This window comes from Canis lupus, chromosome 24 (assembly GCF_048164855.1).
Source record: "Canis lupus baileyi chromosome 24, mCanLup2.hap1, whole genome shotgun sequence".
NCBI classification, from domain to species: domain Eukaryota; kingdom Metazoa; phylum Chordata; class Mammalia; order Carnivora; family Canidae; genus Canis; species Canis lupus.
Genome location: NC_132861.1, coordinates 17,100,944 through 17,124,169, shown reverse-complemented (window position 1 = coordinate 17,124,169; position 23,226 = coordinate 17,100,944). Strand labels below are relative to the sequence as shown.

Here is a 23,226-nt window from a genome sequence, read left to right as displayed (position 1 = left end):
AAAAGAGCCAAAATTCTAAAATGGATAGAATTGAATTAGAGAAATCAAGAGTACCTCATTTAATATGGTGTTTTGAGGAGTGCCTGCGTGACTCAGTTAAGCATCTGCCTTGGGCTCAGGTCATGATCCTGGAGTCCTGGATTGAGCCCCCACATCAGGCTCTCTGCTCAGCAGGGAGTCTGCTTCTCCTTCTCCTTCTGCCTCTGCCCCTGCTTATGCTCTCTCTCACTTGCTCACTCTCTCAAATGAATAAAAAAAAATCTTTAAAAAAGTTTTTTAAATATGGTGTTTTGAGAGTTAAATAATATAATATGTGTAAAACCTTATAATAGTGCCTGAGACCTAGGAAGTGCTTTGCAAATGTTGAGTGATAGTAATAGTGGACGTAATACTGTCAGCACTTAAATTGATCAAACCTGGAGAAATATCCTTTTGAAACTGCAATCAACTAAAGAAATATTTATCAATCACCTGCAATGTGCCAATTCTGTACAAAACACTTGAAATCGAGAGATGAATGAGACATGATTTCTGCTTCCAATATGTAATGTAATTATAAATAATTAAATGGTAACACAGGAGGAGGAATAGTGGAGGTGTTTTCAAAGCTCCATTGGGACAGAGGAAGATGAACAACTTGACTATTAACTTCTAGACTCTAACCCCATCTAGAAGGGAACATGAGGCCTTCATAGAGCCTTGAATCCCAGAGCAGGCGAGCAATGGTTTTCCAAGCAGAAAAAACACATTTAATTTTTTTTAAAAATTCATTTAATTTAAATGAATTAAATTTCATTTTAATTCGAGCACAGAAAACACAAGACAATGGCCTTGAGTAAGATTAGGAAGATAAGCAATGTTAGACTGTGAAAGGCCCTGCAGGTTAGAATTTTTCTTTTTCTTTTTAAATTTTGTTTATCGATTTGAGAGAGTGAGTGCATGTGCAGGAGTAAGGAGAGGGGTAGCAGGGCTGGTGAGGGGTCGGGGGAGGACAAGCCAAGCCAATTTGACTCAGTGCTGAGCACAGAACCCAGTTTGGGGTTCAATCTCATGACCTGAGATCATGACCTGAGCCGAAACCAGAAGTTGGTCATTTAACCAGTTGAGCCACCCAGGTGCCCCTAGAATTTTCTTGTAGGCAATATAAAACCACCAGCATTTTAAAGTATAGTATAGCCTGAAATATAAGATATTTTAAGATGCATTTTATTAAGTACTTTGAAAAACTTATGAGAGCTGAGCCACTGAAAAAAAACTATAGAACATAGAGGTCTGAAGTGTTTCACAAGACAGACACTAGCCCTGTCTGTGTCACTCCCTGGGAGGCACCTGGAGAAGCTGTAATGTTATCAGTTGCACTCCGGTGAATTTTAAGAACTTAATTTAGTATCAGGGATTTATTAAGGCATTGGAAGGAATCTGGCTCATTGCCCCTGACCAAGGTCATTAAACAATGTTATTTTTGCATTTATTATATACAAAGCTAATATTAATCCTGATTTTCTTATATTTTAATGTTTTATCCCATAATTGCACATGCAGAGGCAAGAGAAACACTGAACAAACTCCAAGGCAATTAACTGGAAATCGGAAAAACTCTCCTGATTTCTTTCTTTCAATATTCTATGGAAGCTATACTGGCAAAGCATATGATGGTCTTCATGTGTGAATCCTTCTCTTTAGAAATGAAAGCACCTATTAGAAGTTTAGAAGTACTGACTATTATGAATATAAATGGGATTTCAAATACGATGGGCTTCAAAATGATTCTATTCTATGTGATAAGAAATGAAAGCTTCTGAGTCCAAAAGTTATGTTTCAGAGGCAAGCATATGCATTTTTACATTTTATTGTGGAAGGAAGTCTCCTTGGAATAAGGCAACTCTCTGTCCTACATTTGGTAAAGAGCTGTATCTGGATATTGATAGGGAGTTGTTTCAATAGATCTTTATTATTATGGATTTTCTTGACAACAACTCCGAGTTCATTCCAGATTCTCTCTATTACATTCAAATTCTTCGGTGACTCGGCTGGTTGCAGCATTAAATGTGTCTTCCTTTTTCCTCAAGAAGATTTGTACGTGTTTTGATGGACTCTTAGTGTCATGCTGAAAAATAAATGGTCTTTGTTTTTCCTTTCCAATGTCAACAGTTTGGGATGATTATATCCCTCCAGAAATTACTGTTGTTCTGTGGTTGTTTTCAAGGTCCACTTAAGTACCTAAATCTGCTCACATTTTTATCCTTGGTATTGCAGTTTGGAAAAATGTAAAACGTTACAGAGCAAAATGAAGGCTATCTTTAAAGGAAGAATGGCAGTTTTTACCTCCACTTAAAGGAAAGTTATAGAGCTGTTGAGTGGCTTGGAAGCCTAGAGAGGTTAAATAATTTATCCAAGGTCACAGAACTTATAAGTGGCAGGTCTGCTAGACTCCAAACTTCAGTCCACTGAAGATCCCCGGGTCTCTGTTCATATGGGTGTTAGGCTAACTGATGTTTCAGCATGTGTTTCCTGAGCACCTGGACTCAGGCAAATGAGGAATTAAAATGTACTTCTCTATGTTTATTCATTCAAACGACTTTTTTCAAGCACCTGGTGCTGGGCCTTATGTTTGCAAAAAATAAATTAAACACTGTTCTCGGCCTGAGGAGGGCTTAGGCTAATTAAGGAGGAAATCTCATGAATTAAAGAAAGAAAGGGAGAAAAACCATTATATTAACTGCTGTTAAAAAGGAAGGTGAAGAGGAGGAACGAGATCTGTACCATGGTAACAAGGTGCAATGGTAGGGCCAAGGAGTGGGTCTGGGGATGGGCTGTTCCTAGAATATTTATAGAAGAAGCGGGCAGACACAGGAAGAAGTGCCCACTATTGTCAAGTATGTGACAAAATTCAAACTTTTCAACTTAACTCCTGGAGAGAGCTCAGACCCCTGATTTTCATTTGACCACTTATATCCGATAAGCTACCTAGTACTATCCATATTTCTCAAATCCTACCTTCCTTTTCAATTCTCATTTTCACCATTGTAGCCAAAGCTGCCATGATCCTAATAATGTGTTACAAGGATGGAAACTTACCTGGTTCTCCTAGCCTTCAATCTCAAACCCTACTGCTAGCTCCTAGAGCTCTTTTTGGCATACACACTTGGCCATATTACTCTGAAAACTATTTGCCATCCACCCAATTTTTTTGAGTAAAATCTTAAACTTAGACCCACAATAAAATGTAATTTATTTGCCTAAGAATTACTCCCAACCCTGTGGGCCACTGGGAAATATAGTTTAAAAATACTCAAAAGATCAAGAAGGACTCCGTGGTATAGCCTTCACAGGCATCATGACTACTAATTACAAGGTGGAATCTCGAGTCTTGTTAGGGGCGGGAAGCATGGTATATTACCTGGGAACATGTGAGAAATGCTGAATCTTAGGCCCCTCCCCCAGAGCTCAATCTTCCAGGAGCAGTACCTTTTGGTAAATCATATGCACATTCAAGTTTGGGAAACACAGACTTAAAGTACCGCAGCATTTCGCAGTTTTTGCCTGATGATCGATCCTTGAATGATTTCCACAATACACTCGCTCATCTTCCTGAAGGTGGATATCTAACAGCAGTGCATGTTTGCTATTTCATGCCTCCTGTCTCCAGGTGGATTGGACACCTTCTCAGACCCTGTTGTGTGCCCCTCTCACTCTGTCACTTCACCATCTGGATTTACCTGCTGGGCCTATTTCCTGCCTTCAATCTCTGACAATTGGGAAACAGCCCATTCTTGAATATGGCAGTAGGGTTCCCACCTGGCTATGTCTTTTCCCACTCCTCAAATGGATGTGATCCATCCTCTTGAGACCCTGCAGCACTCAGTATCATTCTCATACAATGAGTATTCCAGGTTTGTTTTTTCAGCTAACCTGATTTTCATTTTCTTTATTACCAGATTGAAAGCTTACAGGGAGTGCAGATTCCTTAATATTTATGTTTAAGTGTTAACAAAGTATGTCCGGAGTGGATTGATGATTGTGGTAAGGGAAATAGATAAAGGGGAGTGAGTTAAGTCAAATGACCTAAGTTTTATTTTCACTCTGCTGAAAACCAATGTACCTTAGTCAAGTCACTTATGCTCTGCAATTCAAATTTCCCTTCTGTTACTTGACGAGTCCCTTCCAACTCTCAGATTATATTATTTGTGGGTGGCGGTGGTGGTGCTGGTGGTGGTGGTAGTGTGTTAAACATCTGCCAAGACTATAAATTTCAAGTTATATTCATTGGAATTACAAAACTGAAATCCATTATACATGTAGGCTTCTTTAATTCCTAGTGTTCTGTAAGTACATCCTATACTAAAAAATGCGGAATGTAAAAATAAAGAAAATCAGCACTTCCGAACGAAATTCCATGGAGTTATTAGATTTCAGATGACACAAAGATTCATTTTTAAAGGAAGAAAATTTGATCATGAAACCAGATTTAAATAATTTTATTTATTCTCTTAAAAATCTCATTTCAGAAAAGTTTATAAGGAGTTTATAATAAAAGACTTAAAATACCACAAGATGATGAACCAGAGTAAATAAAAATAAGACCAGAAATATGAAATGCAACAGAATGAGGCCCAAAAGTGAGGGAAACTTTTAAGACATTTGTTTTGCGTCTTCCCTCATACACGAGTAGACAATGGAGATCCTGGAGTTACTCTGTGCTAAGCTTTTAGCAGCAGCCAACACAGAAAGGGAAATTTTCCCAGCTAAATGATTCATATCTGGCACACAAAATGGGCCATGTCATTTCTGTAATCAAGATTTGTTGAACATTGGAAATGCAGCTAGAAAACATTCCTCCAATAAATATTTGGCAAGTTTATCTTTCATAGTTTTTTTAAACTTTCAGCTTTAATTGAGGGATAATTGACATATAAAATTGTAAGATATTTAAAGTATATATAGTGGTGGTTTAGATACATAAAGATCCCCTCCCCATTTTTTAAATTTTTTTAAAGATTTTATTTATTTATTCATGAGAGACAGAGAAAGAGAGAGAGAGGTAGAGACACAGGCAGAGGAAGAAGCAGGCTCCATGCGGGGAGCCTGACGTGGGACTTGATTCCGGGTCTCCAGGATCAGGCCCTGGGCTGAAGGTGGCGCTAAACCACTGAGCCACCAGGGCTGCCCCCCATTTTTTAATTAACACATCCATCTCCTTACTTTTATGGGTGTGTGAGAGGGAACATTTGAGTTCTATTCTCTTAGCAAATTTCAATTATACAATACCATTTAGTGCTGACAATTGAATGAAGACATGTATATCTGAAGAGACAATAGAACTGTGGTTGGGCTGGCCACCTTTTGTGAAAGGCAAAGATTCTATTAAAACACAGTTACTTGCCCAAATATAAAACCAAAATTGTGTCAAGACAATCACTTTGCATCTTTTCTAAGGCACAGAACAGACGATGAGGACTTCAAAGTTATTGTTCACTGTGTGAGTCAAATAATTTTAACCTTGAAAAATTTAAAGGGGCATAACATAGACAAGCACTGAGTACAAAGGGAAAGAGAAATGTCTCAATACATATGAGGAATAAAAGAATTTTATTGTACCTGGATTTAACTTCAATAAATGCTTTTTAACTGTCTCCACAATGACATTGGTCATTTGGCTAGATAAAATGCTGAGTGGAAAATTTTAATAGAGATAATTTTCAAGGCATAGAAAAAAAAAAGATGGTGCACAAATACATAAAATATTAGTGATTTTGGGGTTATAGCTAGTGTTAATTTTTCTTTATAGCATGGTTTTCACAATTTTTACAATGTATGCAAATTAGTATTGCAATCATAAGTACAGCATATATTAAACAATGATAAAAATACAAAGAAAAAAGGCATGCTATTCCATTGCAAGATGAATGAAGACTGCTTTCAAAAGAGTTACCAGAGGTATAATTCCACAGTCGGCAGGGAGTCTGAATTTCTGGGCCAAAACATTCTGGCCATTTTCAAGGGAAAAAAAAAAACCCACAAATTAATAAAGATAAATTGCCTAGAGATAGATTTTAATGAAAGTGAGCGTACAACAGCAGCATATTTATTACCTTGAACTGGTGATTTAACAGAGGCACATCTGGTCTTGGAATACATACTGTTTAAACTATCTAGCACATCTGGTCTTATCTTATTAAGCAAATAATGCAAATTCAAGTATAATTGAGGACCTCCTCATATTCATGGGAACTATGTTTAAAAAAAAAAAAAAAAAAAAAAAAAACTTTCCAAATAGCAAAATACATGCAAGCAAACACAGGAACACCTACAGAAAAACACATGTTAATATTCAAGTTAAATAAAGTATGTACTGGACCATGGACAAATCTGGAAAATGACAAGCACAATTCAAGACATACTTTGTTCCAGGAAAGCAGTAGTATTATAAAATGAAAAGAAACAAATAAATGTATATAGTACATTCTAAAGAGCAAATTTTAAATTACAGCTCACACAGGATCATACCTTTAACTCATGCCTACATCCATTCATTAGCTAACATTGCATACGTACTTTGATGTGCCAGTTTCCAGTTTCTGATCTGATGGGGCACTGGTGATCAAGTGCTGATCCCAGCAAGCACACCGCTTCAAGTCAGATGGAGGAGCAGACCATACACATATGCATGATGTGTGACATACAGGGAAAGCATCTTAATATTTCAGAGAAGACCCCAAAAAGAGAAAGAAAGATCAGGCTATGAGTAATGTCTAATTTTAGACCTCACCTGCAATTGAATTGCTAATAATCCATAATGCATCTCCCATAAATATAATCAATCCATTGTGAACTCTCCACTACACTAGCAAGCAGAGATTTGTTTGATTGAAATTTATTAAATGCATTAGTTGATGGTGAGACTTAACCTTCTCCATCCTGTTCTTCACTCGACCTGGCCTACATCAACATCCAATAAATAATTATCAACATTCAATAAATGAATTAACTGTTCAGTAAGGGATTGTTTATTTGAGGCCTTAATGTTATTTTTCATTGTTTCCCTGTAAGAGATTCACAGCAAAATTTTCATCTATCCAGGAAGCTACAAAAAAGGTCTAAAAATTTGTTTTAGAAATGACCTTAAGTTGTTTAGGAGTTTGGACTCATACAAAAATCATTACAAAATGTAATTAAATAATTTAAATCATTAAATTACAACTCCTATAAACATCACTGGGCATGCTGACCCGAATATCATGTTGCCAGAGGGCATTCCATTTTGCTGCATCATGTTTTGTTTGAATCTGCATTGTATTTTCAGAATAAAAGGATATTGTAATTATTAGGAATGCTGTGTTGACATTTGTCCAGAAGAGTTTTTCCCCTTTTATGTGTGATTTTATTTTCTAAAGCAATAAAAATATTCCAGTGAAACACATCTCTAATTTAATATTAATGTGAAAATGATTTCTCTTTAAGAGATTACTTTTGAAAAGTGTTGAAACAAATTATTCCTCAAAGCAAAGAATTATCCATCCAATTTATTTTAAAAGTGTTTTTCTGTTTAGCATAAGCAAAATATCTAACCAAAGCTTTGACCACTTCTTATCTCAGTATTTTTAAGAATAAAACATCAAGGCAAGTTACTGCTCTCAGTGAATTCACAACCTAGCCAGGTAAACACATCAAAAGAAACATATACTAAAGATTATGAACTATTTTGTGGAATATACAGTAAAGTATATAATAACAAAATCACAGGATGCCTGGGTGGCTCAGTGGTTGAGAGTCTGCCTTTGGCCCAGATCGTGATCCCAGGGTCCTGGGATTGAGTTCCGCAACAGTCTCCCTGTAGCAAGCCTGCTTCTCCCTCTGCCTAAGTCTCTGCCTCTCTCTCTCTCTCTCTCTCTCTCTTTCTCTCTCTGAGTCTGTCATGAATAAATAAAATATTTAAAAAAATAACAGAATCGCAAGATGCAAATAATTAGTAAATAGCTCAGATATAAGACCCTCAGGAAGGGCTAGAGGAACCCGAAATGATTCCATGGAGGAGGCTGGAGCTGGGAAGAGCTTGAAAGGGAGGGATTTTGTGTAAAAACACAGAAATGGAAGTGCCTTCAAAGTTAATAGTGTGGTGGATGGAAATTTCCTAAGAAACTCTTTATAGCCCTTCCAGCTCTCTCTAATCAGACTAAAAGAGCTATTCTAGGCAAAAATGGAGTTCTAGGGAGGCTTATCCAAAAATATATAGGACAGTTATATATACAATACATATTAGAAGGATATACATGTAAAATATTTGATGCTTTCTCTATATATGAGGAATATATATTATAGCATGTATATGTACTATATCAGGGGACCCAAGTCCTATCTATGAACACAGATTGCTCCAAGATCTAAATTACTGACCCTCAAAACTTACTTTCCCAACAAAGCCCTTCAAAGAAAATGGTGTCTATCTTTCAGATCCACAGATTTCTGTTCCAGTAAGTAAAATCATCCCACAACCAGCCAATTAGGAAGCTTAGGATACAGCCTCTCCCATTAATGGGTTAATCTGACCCAAACCCCTGTCATCTCTCACCTGGACTATTGCAATAAACTTCTCCACATTGCCCCTGTCATCACAATCTATTCAATGGGTGGTGTAAAAGAACAGAAATGTATTTCTCATGGTCCTAGAGGCTGAAGTCTAGGATCCAGGAGCCAGCCGGTTAGGTTTCTCCAGAGGCCTCTCTCCTTGGCTTGCAGGTAGCCACCTTCTCCCTGTGTCCTCACACACCTAACATCTGTCAGATGTTCTAATCTCTTCGTTTTATGAGGACACCAATTAGATTGGATTAGGAGGGCTCCACCCTTAGGACCTCATTTAACCCATTCCCTCCTTAAAGGCCAAATCTCCAAATATAGTCACCTTGGGGCTTAGGACTTCAACATGTGAAGTGGGTGGGGGAGGGGACACAATTCGGTCCATTCCAGTATCATTCAATGGTTTCCCATCACACCTAGAGAACAAGCCAATGTCTTTTTGGTGGCCAGCAAATGGTACCTGATCTGGCCATCTCCATTTCCATGCTCTCTCTAGCTACTGTGCTCAAGTAAATTGGCCTCTTTGCTGTTTCTAGAACTAACGGGCACCCTCTTATACTTGCTACTCTCTTTTACAGAACAGTTTTTTCCTTCAGATCTTTACTAAAAGGCCACTTCTCTAGGAGACATCACTACCTAATTTACAGTCTTGATCCTTGGGGCTCATCTGCACATCATAACCCCCTTTCCTGCTTTATTGTCCATTAAGGCATTTATCACCATCTCTCCCAATATTGAAAGGATATATCTTACATATTTATGTGTTTATTGTCTGTCACTAAGCTTCATGGTGGTGACATGTCTGTCACTAAGCTTCATTCTTTGTTTTATTCGCTGCTCTTCTCCATCATCTTTAACAGGAACAGGTATTCCCCTGTGATTCCACCTATCAAGGTGACAGAAATTCATGACTGTTTACTGCTGATGGGAATTATAAACTATTTCTAGAACATACTTGGTCTTGGCCAGTAGGTGACCTCCACTTTCCCCTACTTATTAATAAACTTTTACTGGTTCTTGGACATCTTTCGGTCTGCTGACTTTGCACAGCTACTCAAAATCCATTATTATTTCTCGTTCCTTTGCTTGTATACTTAGAACATGCTGAAATCAGCACATAGGAATTCATAAATTCAGACCTCAAGGGCTTTTCTATGAAAGTCCATGGTTTATTGAGGTGTTAACAAAACACTAGTAGTGCAAACAGAAATTCCAGATTAAAGAAGAGAACATTTATTTAGCTACCTGTCCCCCCCACCCATGTGTCAGGCACTTAATAAATACACAATTTCCTTGAATCCTTACAACATGCCTGCATATTTCTAATATACTGCTATCAAGTCTAATGATTTGATTGTCTCCATTCAAACACAAAAGCCCACATATTCCTTTAATATAATAAAATCTACATTTTTTTTCTCCCGAGTATGCAAAATTTATTACAACCCTCAAAGATTTTATTTAATGATCCTATATTTTATCTTCTCAAGCAAGCTAACATCCTCCTGTCTGGACACCGCTCTGGTCTCACACTAGTACACACTTGAAAACACCCTGGATCTAGAAGCTTGGTTTAACCAGCAACTCATGAAGGGAGTAACAGGTACATACCCTCATCCAACTACCTCTGGGGCAGAGGTTTGCAAATGGCATTCCTCAGAAGGATTCCTCAGAGGTCTTCAACAATTTTCAAAATGCAGCATAAAGGAGTCATTAAGAACATGGAGCACTGAGTTCAAATATCCACCCTTCCATTCACCAGCATATGTCTTGAGAAAATACTTCACTTCTCTATAAAACAGGAAGGATGATGCTGATGAGAATGCAAGTACTCAGAGTGGTGTTAAGAGAATTAAAATGAAAGAATACATAGAAAAGACTTAGAATTGTGCCCACAACCTGTGAGAGCATTCAATAAATGTATGTTGTATTTTGCCCCTTGCTTTTCTCATTTATACAAACACATCACATTTTTTTTCTTTTTCCTTATGACATTTAGTTGATTTCTAATCTTTTTCTTTAACGAATAGAGCCATGCTGAATATTCTCACGTTTCCAGAGGCTTATGTGAAAATTAGTCTAGTGTGCACACATAGAAGAGAGTTTGCTGTTTGGGAAATGTTCGTATGCAATGTATCTAGACATTCCAAACCTGTTCTCAAATGTTTTTGTATCAACCTTTATCGACCCCACTGTTATAAGACACCCTCACCGTCACCTGATATTGTCAGGCTTTATGAATGTGCTTCTCTGATGTGTGTGAAATCATGCCATCCTTCCATTCTCACTTCTGTGATCATTAGTGAGGTTAAACATGTTTTCGTTATATCGGACTTTCAGATTTCCTTTTCTACCAATTGTTTAACCACTACGATTTCTGCTGCCTTTTATTGGTCAAGGAAATTCATAAAACCAGCCTAGATTCAAGGGCAGGAAAAACAGGGTCCATTTCTAAATGACTAAAGCACCACACACATACACAGAAGGAAGGAAGGAGTTGGTAACCATCTTTCACCATCTACATTGTACCTTTATTGGTTGTATTGTTTGCCTTTTGCAAGGTTTTAGCTAATTTTAGAGGAGTTATCTCTATCTTCTAAATAATCATTCTTTGCAGGTTAGGCATCATGAATATTATTTCCCCATATGTGGCTTTTCTTGTCACACTTCAGGGTGTTTTTGACTCACAGAAATTCCCAGTTTTGCTGTTAGTACCCGTCTCTAATTATTTTTACCAAGGAGAAAGTTACAGTGTTCATGTTAGGTGTCAAAATATCTTTGCAACTCCTTCCGCTTACTCAAGACCAAGCTGAGTAATATCAAACTGCTTCATGACCATGTCCCAGTGAAGAAGAGAAAGTTATCTTGAATTCACAATCTACTCAAAATGTGACATACTCCATATGAAATCTAATCGTAGTCCATGTGCTTCTTACTTTACTTTTGCTCAGTGCATAAAATCCCAACAATATTTTTTAAAAAACTCCTTGTAGAAAACCTGAAACCACTTCTCATTTCCTGATGCTCCAAAGTGAGCTGTTAATTCAGCTTGAAGAAGTTCCTCATACAGAATGTCTTTCTCTTTGTTTTTCTTCTCCTGGCTGGCACATTTCTTGACATAAAGTAGGCACAACTTGACTGTTTGCTTAATTGTATTTAATTGAAGATATAAAACCAAGGTTAAAGTGGTTATAAAGTTTATGAAGGATTTTTTTTTAAATCACTAAAGTTGAAGCCAGTGAAGTGAGAGCTAAGATTCTAAAACATCTATTTTATTCCATCTAAAATATTCATAATTATTACGTTACAGATTATTGCAAAGCATTTTAAATGATTTAAAAAAGAAACAACAAAGAGCACAAGGGTAAAATTTTTAAGTATAGATCAGGAATTTGAGCCAATTCCGATTTATTTTATTGCTAAAGTTAATGAACCTTTTAGACTGTAGTTTCAATATGAAATTATGACACTATTCTTGAAATCTGTTCATGACTATTCATGGTGAAGAAGTTTTAGGTTCACTGAATTTACATGTTGCAGAAAGTCACAGCTTGAAACCCCATAGCTAAGAAACCTTGTGACTTCTAATTCAAGTTAATTTATGTCATGAATTTCCAGATATGTAAATCTGTAATAGATATTTTTATCTACCAAAACTGCAGTAAGGAGAGTGACAACTGTTTATTTTCTACCCAGTTTAGTGCCAGTTCCTGGGTTAGCACATTTAATAATGTTTTTATACATTCATAAAATAGTTTAGGGTCTCTTATTTGTTTGTTCCAGTGTACTAAGCCATGACTTCTTAAATTTCTAGCATAGTCCAGAGGCTCCAAAGATTTTAATGCATTTTTCAACAGTGATCATTAGAAATGTATATAATAGATAATCTTACACTGTGGATATGAAGTTATTATAATCAAGGAAACTTTTTGAGAAGCTTTTTTTTTTTTTGAGAATCATATAAAGCTTACAGATACTGTCCAAACCAGTGCACACCTACACAAAATTTGGCTTATAATTCTAGGAATTTCAAAGAATACTGAGGCCAATTCTTAGATCCCAGGCTAAGAATGTTTACCTAGTTCAATTGCCTTACTGGGAAGCAAAGCCCAGAGAGGTGCAGGACCTAACACTTCAGTGGCAGAGGTGGACTGAAATCCAAAACTTTGCTGCCTGAAGTCCATACTCTTTTTTTTTTTTTTTTTTCTGCACTGCACTCAAACTTAAAGGAGGTTACTAGAAAGAAATCACAGGATTAGAATTCAGAGTCTTCATTAGCTATGAAATGAACACAAGTGAGTTATTATACATGTAATAACTATAGCATAATATATTTAGAAGTGGGAGATGACCAAAACCAACAATCAAAAATGATAACCTACGCATGAGTGGCCAAAATAAATCCCACCAACTGAGCAGGGGTCATTGATGTAGGGTGGCTGATGGAAGGAAGGAGAAAGGAAGATTAAGGAGGAGAAGGAGAGGGGAGAGGACACGAGGGAAGAATAGGAGAGGGGAAGGGAAGGCAGAAATAGGGAAAAAGAAGAAGGATATGTGGTACCAGGGATGTGGCAGGACTATGCTTCTGTTTTTTTTTTTTTTTAAGATTTTATTTATTTATTCATGAGAGACACAAAAAGGCAGAAACACAGGCGAGGGGGAGAAGCAGGCTCCATGCAGGAAGCCTGATGTGGGACTCGAGCCCAGGACTCCTCGATCATACCCTGAGCCAAAGGCAGACACTCAAACACTGAGCCACCCAGGCGTCCCAGGACTATACTTCTTGTAATTATTTCCTCCTCCAAATCTTGAGGTGGTTCTAAAGTTCACAGAATGTTTAATGTGAGTGGTTGCTTTGTGGAAACCACTGAATGGACTAAATGCTTTTTTCAGGGTGATGTGGGAGTTCAAAACAAAACTGTTTAAGAAAACCCTTTCTGATAACAGCACACAGAGTACTCCCCCCCTTATTCATGAGGATATGTTCCAAGACACCCAATGGATGTCTGAAACTATAGACATTAGCCAACCGTATATGTACTATGTTTTTCCCAGTACATTCCTGTGATAAAGTTTAATTTATAACTTAGTTATTTTAAGCGATTAGCAATAATAATAAAAAGAACAATTACAACCTACTGTAATAAAAGTTATATGACTGTGATTTCTCTCTCTTTCTAAAAATGTCTTATTGTACTATACTCTTCTTGTGATGATGTGAGATGATAAAATGCCTAAGTGATCAGATGAAGTGAGGTGAGTAATGTAGGCATTATGATGCTACTATTGACCTTCTGACAATAGGTCAGAAGGAGGATCATCTGCTTCCAGACAAAGGTTGACTGGGGGTAATTGAAACCATGGAAAGCAAAACCACAGATAAGAGGAGACAACCAGGGATGCCTGGGTGGCTCAGTGGTTGAGTGTCTGCCTTTGGCTCAGGGTGTGATCCTGGAGGCCCGGGATTGAATCCCACATCGGGCTCCCCACATGGAGCCTGCTTCTCCCTCTGCCTATGTCTCTGCCTCTCTCTCTGTGTGTCTCTCATGAATAAATAAACAAATATTTAAAAAAAAGAGGAGACAACCATTTTTCCAAAGAAAATTACAGGATCCTGTCTGGTACTGTTAAGATTAAATTAGTTATCTAAGAGATTGAAATGATATAGGAACAAAACTGACTCAAGCCATCAAAATCTGGTAAATATCTTCAGTATCTTTTAACCTGTGGCTCTTAGGTTCTTATTTGTTTTCTTCAATAGCCTTCATGTTTTAAAATATCAGACACCATTAGAAACAAGAATTTCAGGTACTGAATTTAAATATATCTGTGATTCTTTCATGCACATGGATTTCATTAAGTTCAGTGAAGCAAATAAAATCTGTTGTTATGAAAGGGGCCTTTGACAGCTCATAATTACATAAAAATAAATGCATCACTTGAAGAGTAGAACAAAATTAAGATGTCAGCATTGATGGATCTCATAACTAAAATTTTCAAGAAGCACATTAAATCTCAGTAATTTCTTCCTGTTTTGTGTAGTTCTATTAAAATGGTAACAATTTTGCAGCAGCTTGACAGTATTTAATTCTTAACACATCATGAAAGTTAATTTTTAGAAATGATAGACTAAAATATATTGTATTTAAATCTGCTTAGTTAATTAAACCATGAAAGAATAAGATGGCAATTGCAATAGGAATTCAACTTAATTCAAAACTTGGGTTAAATGTATAGATTGTAAGTAAATAATCGATTCTAATACTTACAAGGAAAAATTAAAATATTAAAACTTAAAGTGTCATTATATATGTTAAGTGTTCATCAAAGAAAGAGAAATTGATATCTTCTAATGAGCTGTTTAAGTGGTCAGTCAAGTTTGAGTGGGAAATTTTACAGCCAAAAACTTGAAGACCTGATGCAATCATGTTAGTGCAATAATTCAATAATTTTAATGTGATATTTGAAGTCCTACCACCAATGAATAATGTAGGAAAATAGAGGCAATTCTTGGGGTTGATTTAAGCAATCACCTAACTTTAGGCTGTTTACACTGAGCTCTGATTATGAATCCAAATACTTTTATTTTATTTTAGTTTAGTTTAGTTTAGTTTTGTTTTGTTTTTCAAATATTTCAATTTTGAAATTAAAGTCCACAATTAGGATCACCAGTTACTGGGGCTCCTCTAAGTTTAGCCACTTCAACCTTCTTTCCCCTTCCTGCACACTTTCCCCATGCCCACAGCTTTCCTGTTTGGAATGGAAGAAGTTCCATCCTTCTGAAGCTAATTTGTTGGCCCTTGTCAATCATCTGTCAGGAGGACTGATTGGGGGGTAAATTAATTTCTAATCTATAAATAATTCTACCAAAACCCAGCACGTTCCCCCTTTGTTCCTCACAACTCTATCTCAGAATGTCACAGACACAAAAACAGCCTGATGATGCTTGAACTTAATTGAAACCTCTGGGGGAATAATGATGTGAAAAACAACTAATTTTCAGGGAATGAACTTGCTGAGGACAAATTTTAAAAATGACTCATATAATATTTCTGTATTTTTATTTTCAGAAACAAATGCCCACCATCTGTAAGGCAAATCTAAGCAAGTACACCTTTCAGGTATAAGGTTTTATAAACATCAAATAATTATATATTTTGCTAACATTTCCATGACACTATCAGGATTAGATTGGATTGGATTAGATTAGATTATCTGTGCTTATAAATTTCAAATGTGTATTTATTACTATTTAATCCTAATGACATTATCATCAGTATCTTCATTAGAAACAATTAATTAGTTGTTCTTTGCTATTTTTGTTACAAATCTTCTTTTATACCGTGTCTTTTGAGTGACTTGAAAGATAAGTAAGATTTTCTCAGATCAAGAAGGTAATTTAGGACGTTCTTAACAGTGATAGTAAAACGATTCTTTTTGGTAATATTGGTAGCCAGCAACAGTTAGGGTAGATAAATATTATAGGTTTCACTTAAATCCTGAGTCTCAAATCAAAAGCTGTCATACATACATTAATTATAAAATAGACATGAAATAGTTTCATAGCCAGGTCTGTAAATTATTTGAAGTCCACAGCACCTTTCACAAAGATTCACCCAAAGCAAATGTGACAATATTCTCATTGTAGATAGAGCTTTGTTAACTATATTTCACAGTCATCAAATCACAGTTTGATTATCTTCCAAACTGATGGCTGAACATGAGACAACTTAGAAACCCAATCCAAAGCTCCACTCTTGGCTACTTGACTCTCAACATTCTAGTGTATTCATGGAATTCTGCAAATATGCTTAAAATGTCTATGTATCTTTTTTTAAAGATTTTTATTTATTTATTCATGAGAGACACACACAGAGAAAGAAAGAGAGAGAGAGAGAGGCAGAGACATAGGCAGAGGGAGAAGGAGAAGCAGGCTCCATGCAGTGAACCTGATGCAGGACTCAATCCTGGGACTCCAGGATCATGCCCTGGGCATGATGCTAAAGGCAGGTGCTAAACCGCTGAGCCACCCAGGGATCTCCAAGTGTCTATGTATCTTAAACACTGTGAGTTTCACTGGTAAACACCATGTCCATAACCCATTTTGCTTACCAACCAGCCACAATTTTCACCAATAGAAACCTATTTCTTTTTTTTTTTAATTTTTATTTATTTATGATAGTCACAGAGAGAGAGAGAGAGAGAGAGGCAGAGACACAGGCAGAGGGAGAAGCAGGCTCCATGCACTGGGAGCCCGATGTGGGATTCGATCCTGGGTCTCCAGGATCGTGCCCTGGGCCAAAGGCAGGCGCCAAACCGCTGCGCCACCCAGGGATCCCTAGAAACCTATTTCTAACAACCTTTATGCTACCTTCCTGGCTGAATAGAGAGATACCTGAAACGCTGTGGTAGCTACTTTTTGAATGTGGTTCTCCAGGGGAGAGAAGGAATACAGTAAATGAAGGCAGGCAAAAAAAAAGCCAGACTCCTCTAAATACCCCTTGATTTATAGATTTGACTTTGGAATTGTGAAATTGATTTACCTATTTGGCAAAGCAAACAAACAAAAACAACCTGTCAAGGAACCTTAACCTGTTCTCAGTAACCATGCTGCTGATAAAACAATTGGTTCTGGGATCCTGAAACTGGCATTATCCAGTCTGAGCCAATGATTAGTCTTTGATACGCATGCAACAGAAATGTTTGCACAGTCTACCAGAGGACATGTACAAGATTATTCATTTAGCCAAAGGAGGAAACAAGACAAATGTCCATCAACAGTAAAATAAATTGTGTTCTAAGTATTCAAAGCAACAAAAATGAACTGCAACTATATACAACAAAACAAATGGGGTTCATAAACCATAATGTGCAGGAGAAGCCAAACATAAGTCTATGTACATGTGTATGTATGTATGTATGTAAGTACCTATCTATCTGTCATTTATCTATCATCTATGTGTCATAGGATTTCATTTAAAGTTCCCAAGAAAGGTTAAACTGAAATTTTTCTTCTTGCTACAAACCAAGATAGTGGTTGGCACTGAGTAAGAAGGAGGTAGCCAAACCTGAAAATGAGCACCAGTGAGTTTACTAGCATGCTGATAAGCTTCTGCTTTTTGGTCTGAATATTGGATATGTGGACATTCACAATATGGTAACTCATTGAGTTTCACATTTATGCTCTGTGGTCTTTTCTATATTTTATTTTATTTAAAATTCTTTTTAAGGAAACAGCTGCACTGGGGATCTCTGGGTGGCTCAGCAGTTTAGGGCCTGCCTTCAGCCCAGGGCCTGATCCTGGAGTCCCGGGATCGAGTCCCACATCAGGCTCCCTGCATGGAGCCTACTTCTCCCTCTGCCTGTGTCTCTGCCTCTCTCTCTCTCTCTCTCTCTGTCTCTCATAATAAATAAATAAAATCTTAAAAAAAAAAAGGAAACAGCTGCATTGACTGACATTTGAAAATGTTCAAATTTGATTTAAAATTTTATTCACAAGATATTTAGATTTTAAAACCAAATCATTAGAGATTTTAAGATAGGATCCACAATACTATCAATCCATACTCTCATGTGACACAGCTCTAAGAATTTTCTAAAGAAAGTTTTCTGAAGCAAACTTTCATCACCTAAGAAAGAGTATAATACACAATCACTGCCCCAGCTTCACAATGCAGTGTGTTATACTTTTCCTGGATGTCTACTTAGATAATATGATTATTTAATTTAGTAACTTGATAATAACAATAATGTGCAAAATTTGTTCTAGCTCATAGCCAATACAGAACAGAAAAATGAAGGCAGTAGTTCAAAGTAAAATATGAAGAATTAACTCTGGCCAAGTTTACTATCTGGAAAGTGATATGCAGGAGTCTGGTTCAGTTGAAGGGTATTTTGGGTCTGTAACTCATAAGCAGCTTGGCGATTTTATCTTTTATTCCCATGAAAGTAAATGAATAAAAAACAGAGTCTTAAGAGAAAGTTTCGTGAAAATGACTTTCAAAGTTTCCATTGAATGGAGCAAAGATGCTGCTCAGAAACTCTGAGCCACTGGGTCTCCTTTTTTCTTAGTGAAAATGTCACCTTCCTGACTTTAAGTTTGGTTCAAGAAGCATGAGAGCTTAAGGTTTATTTACCCCCAAAAAAGGTAAATATTAGGTAGAGAGAGGCATCAGTTCTTCCTGAATAGTGCAGAAAAAATCCAAGTTGAAAGGATCCTGGTACAGCTCAGAATGAAGCTTATGCATTCCAGCAACATCCCACCTCACCCAGGTGTCCAGTCCCCAGTATCTGTGCCCTCATCTCTATTTCCAACACCCCAGCTGGGACCCTGGGCAGTGAAGGTCTGGAGAAAGCATGCTGAGAGCCACAACGCATAAGCCTGAGTTCTGTGGTTGCTGCACTTTTGTCAAGTTCCAGTAGTATGAATCTTGTAGCACATGAGTGGGTGAGAGGGACCTCTTCTCTCTATCTCACAAGTCAGCAATTACCACAACTTGTGCCCACCTCACAAGTCAGCAATTACCACAACAAACTAAGCCTTGAACAAAACTCACACAATGGAGAATGTGTATTGACAAAGTTTTATTATCTTGCCTTTGCCTTCAAGTACCCGCAGAAACAACAAAATGTATATTTGACCAGTTGTTTCTGACCTGGTTGAGTATCAATTATTTCTTACATGGTTTCATGTCATAGCTCTTCTTCCATAATTAATGAACATGTCTCCTACCCACAGTGAAAATTACCCAGGTAATTCCAAGTTGAGGGAGTAAGGTCAAGCTCACTGTCAGCTCAGTGATGGACTATGAACAATTTTTCTCTTTGGATTGATAACAAATGCTACTGATGAGATTACCTACAATTGTGATCCTGGTAGTTATGGCATTTTAATGGAAATGAAGGTTGGAGCTACTGCCTAAACCTTACCAATTCTTTTTTTTTTTTCCTGGCTGAATTCAAGACTGGTGGAAGTGCTTCCTGGAGTGAATGGTGGCACATGATACCAAGGTAAGTGTACTTACATCTTGCCATCTCTACAGTGTTAATCAATGTGGGAAAAGGAAGGATATTTCCCTTCTAAAAATTATTCTAAATAGTTGGGAAATTGGATTCATAGTAATAGATATGGACACTAATATTAAAACTCTGGAGAAGTCTACATGGATGAACTAACTAGACTGAAACTGAAAATGCTAACAATGGTTGTAGTAGATTAATAGGTGTTCAAATTTATTTCTCTGTATTTTCCAAATGCTCTATAATAAGATTAACTTAATGATTTAAAAAATAAATTTGTGACGAAAAAATAAATTTATAGACAAAAAATATATTCTAAGAATAATGGAATCAAAACTACATATATATCTATATAAATACAAAATAAATAGTTAGTTGGTTAGCATGTTCTTTTCACCTGAATAGTAGAAAAGCAGGCAACCTTTTCTACATGAATAGAACTGATATCTTAATTTTAATGCTATCTTTGATATGTCATTTTAGCTTTGGTTTTAACTATTTGTATGAATATAATTGCTTCACATATCCATCTTTATTTGTTTTTAAGATTTTATTTATTTATTCATGAGAGACACAGAGAGAGAGAGAGGCAGAGACACCGGCAGAGCAGAAGCAGGCCCCATGCAGGGAGCCCAATGTGGGACTCAATCCTGGGACTCCAGGATCACTCCCTGCGCCAAAGGCAGGTGCTAAACTGCCGAGCCACCCAGGGATCCCCATATCCATCTTTCATAATTATCTTCTAACAGTATATTGATGCTTTGCTCTATCTGATGAGTTTAATTGAAATTAGTTGAGTTTTTAAATTTTACATTATTGTAAAATATGCAGCATAGTGATTTATTTCCCAATAATGTACAGATAGAATTCTGAAAATTCAAAGTATATCTCACACAATGATTTAATCATAGGAAGTTGTTAACTAATAATTTGCTTTTTCAAAAGTACTGGAAATCTTTCCCCTTATTTAATATTCAGAAAGCAAAGCAAAGAATAAAAAAGAGAAATGTTTGATTTCACACACCCAAGAAAATACTTAATTGCATATTCTTCAAAACTTTTGCACTCACTGAGAGAGGCATATTTGTACTTTCGATAAAAGTTATTATTCTATAAGACTGCTCTGTATATGTCTTTTTTTATCAGTGATACATCATGGCCACATTTTTAAGTCGACATAAGGTTATCTCATAATTTTAGTGGATGACTGATGTTCTACTGTACAGCTATATAATAACTTATTTAACTAATGCCTTATTGATTAGAAATTTCAGTTGTTAGCTAATTTTTAGTACAATTAACAATACTATGACAATCTCAAAGATCATCTTTGCAACATTGTCTAAATGTTAAGAAAAACTTCATAGTTGTGGAATAATTATTCCAAATGAGCATATAGTTTTTTAAAGTTTTTCAGATAGTACAAATTTGTCACCCAAAAATCTTGTGCCAATAAAAAACTCTCATTGACAGTTTATGAGATTGTCATTTATCAAAAACATTTATAACACTGACTGCTGTATTTTTTTAGTATTTGGCCATCTGAAAAAGAGATATCTTGTTTTAATCATCAATTTATTAGTTATTAAATGATGAAATAGTTTTCCTTAAAGTCATTGACCATTTATGCTTCTTTGTGTATATATTGCCCAGTAGTGTTCTTTACTGTCATATGAATAGTTTACAATTTCACATTTAATTTCCATTTTTAGCCTTATTCTTTAAAAATCTCAAGTGCTTAGGATAGTGTTTCTCAGTGGAGCATCACTGGCACTCAGGAAAAGACAAGCCTTCATTCACAGAAGGATCATTTACATACTTCAGGATATTTATCATACAAGGACCCTAAATGCCACCAGTGCTCCAGGTTCCCTAACAACCAAAATGTCCTTACTTCCAAATAGTCCTCAAGAAGGAAACAGTACTTTGGTTTGGTTGAAAATTATTTAATTGGAAACTTCTGCCATCCTTTTACTTTTAATTTCTAGTTTTATTCCAATTATATTGACAACTGTAAATAAGATTCTTATCATTACTGTTTAGCTGTCTGTAAAAATTTGGGTACATTATTGAATTTCACCTTATAGCCCAGTACAAAAATAAATTCAAAATAGATCAAGGACTGGGACGCCTGGGTGGCTCAGCAGTTGAATGTCTGTATGCCTTTGGCTCAGGGCATGATCCTGAAGTCCCAGGATCGAGTCCCACATCGGGATCCCTGCATGGGGCTTGCTTCTTCCTCTGCCTGTGTCTATGCCTCTCTCTCTCTCTCTCTCTGTCTCTCATGAATAAGTAAATAAAATCTTTAAAAAAAATAGGACCTAAAGGACCTAAATATGAGACCTGAATCCATAAAACTCTTGGAAAAGATCACAGCAGCAATTTCTCTCACATTGGCCATAGAAACTTTTTTCTAGATAAGTCTCCTGAGGCAAGGGAAACAAAAGCAAAAATAAACTATGGGAACTACATCAAAATAAGAAGCTTTTGCACAGCAAAGGAAACCAACAACAAAACAAAATGGCAACCTACTGAATGGGAGAAGATATTTGTAAATGAAATATCCAATAAGGGGTTAAAATCCAAAATATATAAGAACTTGAAAAACTCAACACCAAAAAAAAAAAAAAAAAAAAAATCTGAGGCACCTGGGTTCTTCAGTGGTTGAGCATCTGACTTTGGCTCAGGTCATGATCCCAGAGTCCTGGGATCAAGTTCTGCATCAGGCTTATGGAAGGGAGCCTGCTTCTCCCTCTGCCAATGTCTCTGCGTCTCTTTCTGTGTCTCTCATAAATAAATAAATAAATAAATAAATAAATAAATAAATAAATAAATAAATAAAAAAAATCATAAAAAAAATAAAATAAAAACCAATCTGATTTAAAAATGGGCAGAGGCGTCTGGGTGTCTCAGTTAAGTATCCAACTCTTGATTTCGGCTCAGGTCATGATCTCCAGGTCATGAGATTGAGGCCCATGTCAGGCTCCATGCTCAGCAGGGAATCTACTGGAGATTCTCTCTTTCTTCTTCTTTTGCCTGTCCCTCTGCTTGTGCTTGATCTCTCTCTCTCTCTCTCTCTCTCTCTCAAACAAATGGGTAAATCTTAAAAAAATAAAAGGCAGAAGACCTGAATAGGCATTTTTCCAAAGAAGACATACAGAATGCCAACAAACACATGACAAAGATGCTCAATGTCTCTAATTTTCAGGGAAATGCAAGTCAAAACTACAATGAGATATCACCATATACATGTTAGAATGGCCAAAATAAAAAAGACAAGAAATAACTTAGCGTTGGCGATGCTGTGGAGAAAAAGAAATCCTGGTGAATTGCTGGTAGGAATGTAAACTGGTATAACCACTATGGAAAACAGTATAAAGGTTCCTCAAAAAATTAAAAGTAGAAATACTATATGATCCCGCTATTCCACTATTGGGTATTTACCAAAAGAAAACAAATTCTCTTTTTTTTTTAATCCATGAACATTAGAAAGCATGTGTATTTCCCGATGGGTGTCACTTCATCAAATACATTATTCAGATCCCCTCTCATATCCATGACAACAAACCAGGTAGCCTGAGTCCAGTCTCTTTCCTCAGTGGATGACTCAGTACCACTTAAAAGATTTCTTGG

General features: G+C 36.5%; 1 long non-coding RNA gene across 2 annotated transcripts in view; it reads right to left on the bottom strand.

Annotated features, from left to right (window-relative positions):
* Nucleotides 1-4,462: 4,462 nt before the first annotated feature.
* Nucleotides 4,463-23,226, bottom strand: part of LOC140615820 (uncharacterized) — a 28,142-nt gene continuing 9,378 nt past the window's right edge. For both annotated transcript variants that reach the window (XR_012016296.1, XR_012016297.1), the window contains exons 3-5: nt 10,186-10,365; nt 9,328-9,460; nt 4,463-6,694 (exon numbers count right to left, since the gene is read on the bottom strand). This is a non-coding gene — a long non-coding RNA (uncharacterized lncRNA). The remainder of the gene's footprint in view (nt 6,695-9,327; nt 9,461-10,185; nt 10,366-23,226) is intronic.